General features: G+C 40.0%; 1 long non-coding RNA gene across 1 annotated transcript; it reads left to right on the top strand.

Annotated features, from left to right (window-relative positions):
* Positions 1–639, top strand: LOC115057010 (uncharacterized). The gene is made up of 3 exons (XR_003841849.1): positions 1–92; positions 407–463; positions 574–639. It is a non-coding gene; the product is annotated as an uncharacterized LOC115057010 (long non-coding RNA).
* Positions 640–6267: the final 5628 nt, after the last annotated feature.

Raw genomic sequence — 6267 nt, forward strand, 5'->3', positions numbered from 1 at the left:
GAGCACTCTCCCTGGAACATGTCGCACGGGGAAGCTTCTGAAAACTACAAAGCCGCCAGCAGATAATCCAACTCCCTTGTGTCCCAACACAAGTAAATATTCTCTTGGTCCCTGTGACTGTTCATGGGGACTTAACATTAAACAGGAAGGATAAACATTGTGTTTTATTCATTAGAACACACAACTTCATATCCCTCTGATGCTTTTGAATAAATATTAAACAGACGAGCTGTCTCATCTGATGCTGCTATATGTCGGTACTCTTGTAATTTCAGACTGGTAGTGTGATGTAACTAACGAAGTAAGATAATATTGAGTATTAACATTTAAAGATACTTTTCTTTTTTAAAAAGTCCTTTTAACCTCTGACATGATGTTAAATTGTCTCACTCCATTTTACTTACAGGAAGATTTTGTAACACAACCGAGGGAGGAAGATAAAAGCAAATCAAATAATTATCTGGTAAGACATGATGTCTCTGGGCCTGTAAAACTCTTCATAACTATGTATTCCCTGTGTGCTATGTAAAATTTTTTCTTTTTCTTTTTTTGTTGTTGTTGTTCGATTGGCAGCCCCAAATGACCCTGAAAGCAGAAGTGGAATAGACAGTGGATGGATATACAAGCTCCCAACACAGAGTGAGTAGTTTAATGCGTACAGAGTCATATTTTGTGCAGCAGCTATGTGAGCTCTGGGTAAATCCTATCTCTTAAAGCAGTATTTATCAGCCTCTAAAGGGTTAACCAGCAAAGTCTGGAGCCGATGTATCAGCTGTGTTACTCAGGGCTAATAGTCCTGTATGCACCTCATTTTGTTTCCCTTCGGAGGTTCATGCAGGCAACGCACTGCCCCAAAGTTTACTACTGTCTTTATTATATCTGGGATGATTTTTTCCCCTCAGACCGTACAGGAGTTGCACTTAGACATATATCATAAAATGAGTTTATACTGCAAGAGTAGCTCCTCTTACGCACTGTTAGTGCAGATGAAAAATCAAAACCATTTCGGTGTTATACTTTAATGATATACTTAAAAGTATTAAAATAAAAACCGTGCCGAGTTAGATATGAAAGTGAAGTTCTACTTTTCATTCCAAACTGAGGGCTTTAAACATTTAAGAAAGAAAAGAGAATTCTTATAAATGTCAAAATACTTGCAAATATATATTTTTGTGAATCCAGCCTGTTCTCAAACAGTTTGAGAATGAAAAAAAAAAAAAAGTCTAACTTTTTAAGGCTTCTGTTGCACAGATCATGGACTGTACTTAGGTGCACTAACCAGCTGCGTGGTAATGGCCTGGTCTCTACACGTGGAGCCCAACGACAGTAGGCGTTAATGAGACACCGGCTGACCTTTCAGAGTTCACCCCAGGAGAACACCGAGGCAACCTGGGTAAAGGATAACCAGTGCTCCCAGTCTTGTCTGTGATTTACTGGTTCTGTGACTTTACTAATTGTTACATCTATTAAAAATATCCTCATTACAGTATGACTTATGTGCCATGTTACAACGGCTCTCACTTTTATTTTCAGCATGGTAACCTTTTGTTTGCCTCTGGGGTTCCCTGGATTTACACACTCACAGCAGATGTGTACGTTGTTTGGTTTGTTACCCACCTTTATTGTAGAAATGTTGCGTGCCTCCGCTCACAGGTATTTAAGATGCAACGGCAACGAGAGGGATCTGTAACACAAATAGCACACAGCAATACAATTTAATTGTGATAAACATGACAGTGTAAACATTGTGATCTAATTATAATCCTGTATAAAATATCATCACAATGTCCCGATGAAGAAAAGAAATAGAGGATTGAGAGTGTTGAGAGGGAGGGGAAAAAAAAAAAACTCATTAAAGCTCACTTTATGTATCTGCAAGATATGCATTTTATAACCCAACTCACACTATTCCAAATCTTAAGTGTGCCAAAATAGCCAAAGATATTACCATATTTAACAGACAGTAACTTAAATAAAACGACAGTAACTAAAGGATTTCTGCATTACCAAGATTATGCCTTATAATCATTCATTACACTCCCAATGGGAGGTAGGCTTCATATTCATCCTCAATCCCTGTTTAATGCCATATATTAAACTCTGGTGGCACTCCAAATGGGGGACAACCAGACTAGTGGGCTCAGTGGGCTCATCTGAGACACATTTAATTAGCAGGACAGAAAATGAAATGTTTCATGAGGTCTTAACTAACTGTTGTATCTTTTGTAATAAAATGAGGAGCTCTGAGAAGCTATTACAAGGAGGAGCGTGAAGACCGGTACCACACTTCCCTCTGCCAGTGTTTTATAGCCAGAGTAAAAGAATGCATATTAAGATAATACGCTTCCACATCACGGAAACAAAGTGCCATATTTGCAAAGTGTTTGACGGAACAGTCCTCCCTCACTATGGCACTGTCCCGTTCCCCAATCCTGCAGTAATCAGACTCTTACAACCATTTTTGATTCATTTACCTGTTCAGGAGGCAGGAAGCAGGAAGCAGCCCTCAGTGTGAACTGTCTGTTTGTATGTGCAGTTGAAGAGCTGAAAAATGTCTGCATGGTTAATGGAGGAGAAACGGACCTTCAACAAGTGAGTCTGATTGTTAACTTGGATTGTATGCATGGACACACACACACACACACACAGGCACAGTGAAATGGTGTCTTCTGAGACATGGCATGGGTCTAACAGTGATTTGGGGAACATAAAGATCCAAGGTTCTTTGGTTCATTTTTTTTACCCTGTTCTGCTGGCTGGATAAACTCACCACTTTTTCCAGCCACCACAGATGATAATTGAAAAAATGTAAATGCCGTGTAAAATACCCACAAACACCAAAATTCAGATTCACGTAATTGAATAGATTTGATTAGAAAAGCAGGCTGTGACACTCTGGCTCTGTCCCTGCCAGTGGGATGCTTCAACCTGGTAATTGGCCACAATGAGCAGGTTTGCACATGTCAACCCCTCCTCTTCACATCTGGCGATTGTCTCTCACAGCAGGTGGACATCACAGGCATTGTCGGAGCAGCCTTTTCTGCTTTCTGTCTCTGTGTAACACAAGATGCATATCTGTCAGAGAACCAGGAAAACTGCATGTCATTTAAAATATGGTATCTAGTGTGAATGGGTAACTTCACGACGCCAATCAGCTCATTCACATGTAACGTGCTGACAGTAAACGAATAATTTTTAAATTTCTAGAAACTGAAAATGTACTGTAAAGTTGTTGTTTTGTTTTTTTTTTAATGAAGGCATTATTTTTGGATTCAACATTTAGAAAAAACTGAAGGGACACAAGCTCATCTCCTCTCATTAGACACATGCAGCTACATTATTGGCTTCATTAGCTATCCACACAGTACATCACCCAGCATGGAAGAGCAGGTAGAAGTCAATGGAGAAAACAACAAAAATGACTTGTTACTTGTGTTCCTCCAAAGCTGTTTCTAATAGCTGCCATAAATAAAAAGAAAAAAGAAAAACATGGATGATTTTTATCTTTTCATTGGTAACGACAGTGACTTAATAATTTTAGGTTTCTAAAACACACACACTGTTTGCACATGTGTCTCTCAGCACAAACACCGGCTTGATTATTCATGTTGCAGTATGAGGTTGTGAGTTGTTATTGATGCGGCCGGTATATGTCTCTGCAGCAGTATACAGTTATTAATGTTCATGGTGTCCACTCTGTGTCGTTATTAATGTGACTCATATGCATAAAGAGTTTCCCCATTAGTCAGAGCCAAAATGCACCGTCGTAGAAAGGGGAGGCGCAAAGAGCCCTCTTCCTCCTCCCCTCCCTCCTTCACATCGTCATCACATTCATCCTATGTTTAAACCACAGGATAAAATTACACACACATAAATACAGCAGGCTGAGCCTACAGCTTCACTCACTGTGATTGAAACACACTCTGATCAATTTCATTATCTTAAAACATCTCACAAAAAGGTCTTTTAATGAAACTAAAATAACAACTTAGTTTATATGCAGGGTTACAGTAAATCAACATAAGTGGTGCTAACAGCTATTAAAAGATCGTTTGGTTAAGTAAGTCAATGATTTGTCAAATGACAGAAAATGAATAGACATTTTTTATACCTGATTAATCATTTAACTTATTCAACAAGTCAAAGTTAGACACATTTACTGTTTCGTGCATCACAAATGAAAGGATCCCTTTTTGTATCTTTGGAAATGGTGTGTCTTTGTTTTGCTTTTTTGTTTTGTTTTTTTGATGGAACAAAATAAAGCTAGCAATGAGAAGATATGACTGCAGCCTATGGGAACTGTGGTGGCCATTTTTATTTATTTTCTATTATTCTCAATTCTATCACAGACAAATTATTTACTAATCAAGGTGAAAAGTACATTGATATTCATAATGAAAATGTTTTTTTTAAGATATGGTAGAACATTTTTAAAATAAATGTTCAAACAAAGTATAAAAAGAAAAAAAAAGAAAGAAAAAAAAAGCAGTGATTCACACCAGAACAAATCATATCATAGCTTTGTAACTAGAAACAACGACCACAAACTATCAGTTTCAGACAAACACACACACAAGCCTTTGTGTGAGACACAAGGAGAGTCAGCCAAAAGAAAGATGGCAATGAAAACACCCTTGCTTGCAGTGTGATTTAAGATGATTGCAGATGAATGTAAATACTCATTTTAGCCTCCCTGTGATAATCCCGTCATCCATTCCTCAGAAATGGAAGAATCATTTGCCTATAGGTCTTAGTAAGCAGAGGTGAGTCTGAGGGAGCAGGCCAACTAAAGTCACATTTCTCTGCGTTATTCTGCACTCGGTCAGAGAGGAAGCTGCAGAGACAATACAGCCCACAGGACACCACAGCCTCATACAACAACCCTTAATATCTCCACTATATTGATGCCAGGAGACAAATGCACCTCCACTGGGATAGTCACTACTCTGGGAGAGAGCGAGGGAGGAGAATGGAGGGAAAAGAAGTTGATCATTACTGGACCGAGGGATGAGCGAAGCGTGATGATGAACAGGCTCCATTTAATGGGTGGACTTTTGATTATGGCAATATTGAGTGTGGAAATGAGATGTTTATCTGATGTGGTTTTGAAGGAGAGATGGGAGGAGTGAGGGAGCAGGAGGAGGCCTGGGATAAACGTTAATCTAGCTGCTAAATGGAGGGTTTGACATGTTGTGTCTGCTTGGAGAACCCGGCGGGACGAGCCGCCACTTCATCCCCTCTCTGCACACCCCTCTCTGATCAAACTGGCAAAAACTCGCAATTAACACTTCACGGTGATGAGTGCTGAGTGCGGGAGCATTTAGAGAGTGATATATGCATCTCTAAAAGATCCAGAGAGTGACACATACATTTGGAGAAAAAAGGAGGCTAGACAGCAAGAAGGAACGAGATGAAGAAGAGAGAAAAGTATCTTTAAGCTTTTTCCTAAAAATGCACAAACAGACTTAGTAAGAGTTAGTCATGGTTCTTTGCGCACTCACAGTAGATTTGGATGCTTACACAGGAGCAGAGACACTCTTCCTGTTGCTTATCCGCCTCCTGAGCCTCAATTTGTATTGAAATCCCTCACAGGCAATTATCCATATGCGAATGGTGTACTTACTCTGAGCTTATATAAGTTTCTTTCTCGGTAAGCCGCACCATTTTCATTTTAAAACTCTGATTACAATTTCAGAGTTTATTCCTATGAGAAAATAGCAAAACTAGGTGCTCATAGTTAACACAGAGCATAAAATCCTGGTGGACCTCTTGCTGGCTTTATAATTTGAAAGATTGAATAATCTTTCCCTGGCATGATGTTGAAAATCCCTTTGCAGGAAGAGAGATGTGGGCAGCAGCTGGCATCTATGTGGTCAGGGAGACATTTCGTTGAGTAAAGTGTTGGCAGGCAGGAGAACCCCCCCCACACACACACACACACACTCCCCCACCCCCAAACCCCCGACCCTCTTCACCCACATCTCAGGCTGTCAGGAGTGTCATATATCTGGGGGATATCTGAGGGCGAGGGAGATTGCAGCCCAATTACAGACTGATAACTAATCAATAGGCCGCTTATTCCTACAGCAGGAAGTAAAGGAATGGGCCCCTGGGACAAGTAGTTCAGATTACTCTCCCTTCAACACGGGACAGCCATTAATGATGAGACGGAAAAAGAGAGGAGAAGGGCAGACCGAAGGGGGACGTTAAAGAGAAAAAAACAGGGAGGGAGAAGCTGTGCTTTCTGCAGACAGAAAGAGCAAAGAA

This window comes from Echeneis naucrates, chromosome 16, assembly GCF_900963305.1.
Source record: "Echeneis naucrates chromosome 16, fEcheNa1.1, whole genome shotgun sequence".
Lineage (NCBI taxonomy): Eukaryota > Metazoa > Chordata > Actinopteri > Carangiformes > Echeneidae > Echeneis > Echeneis naucrates.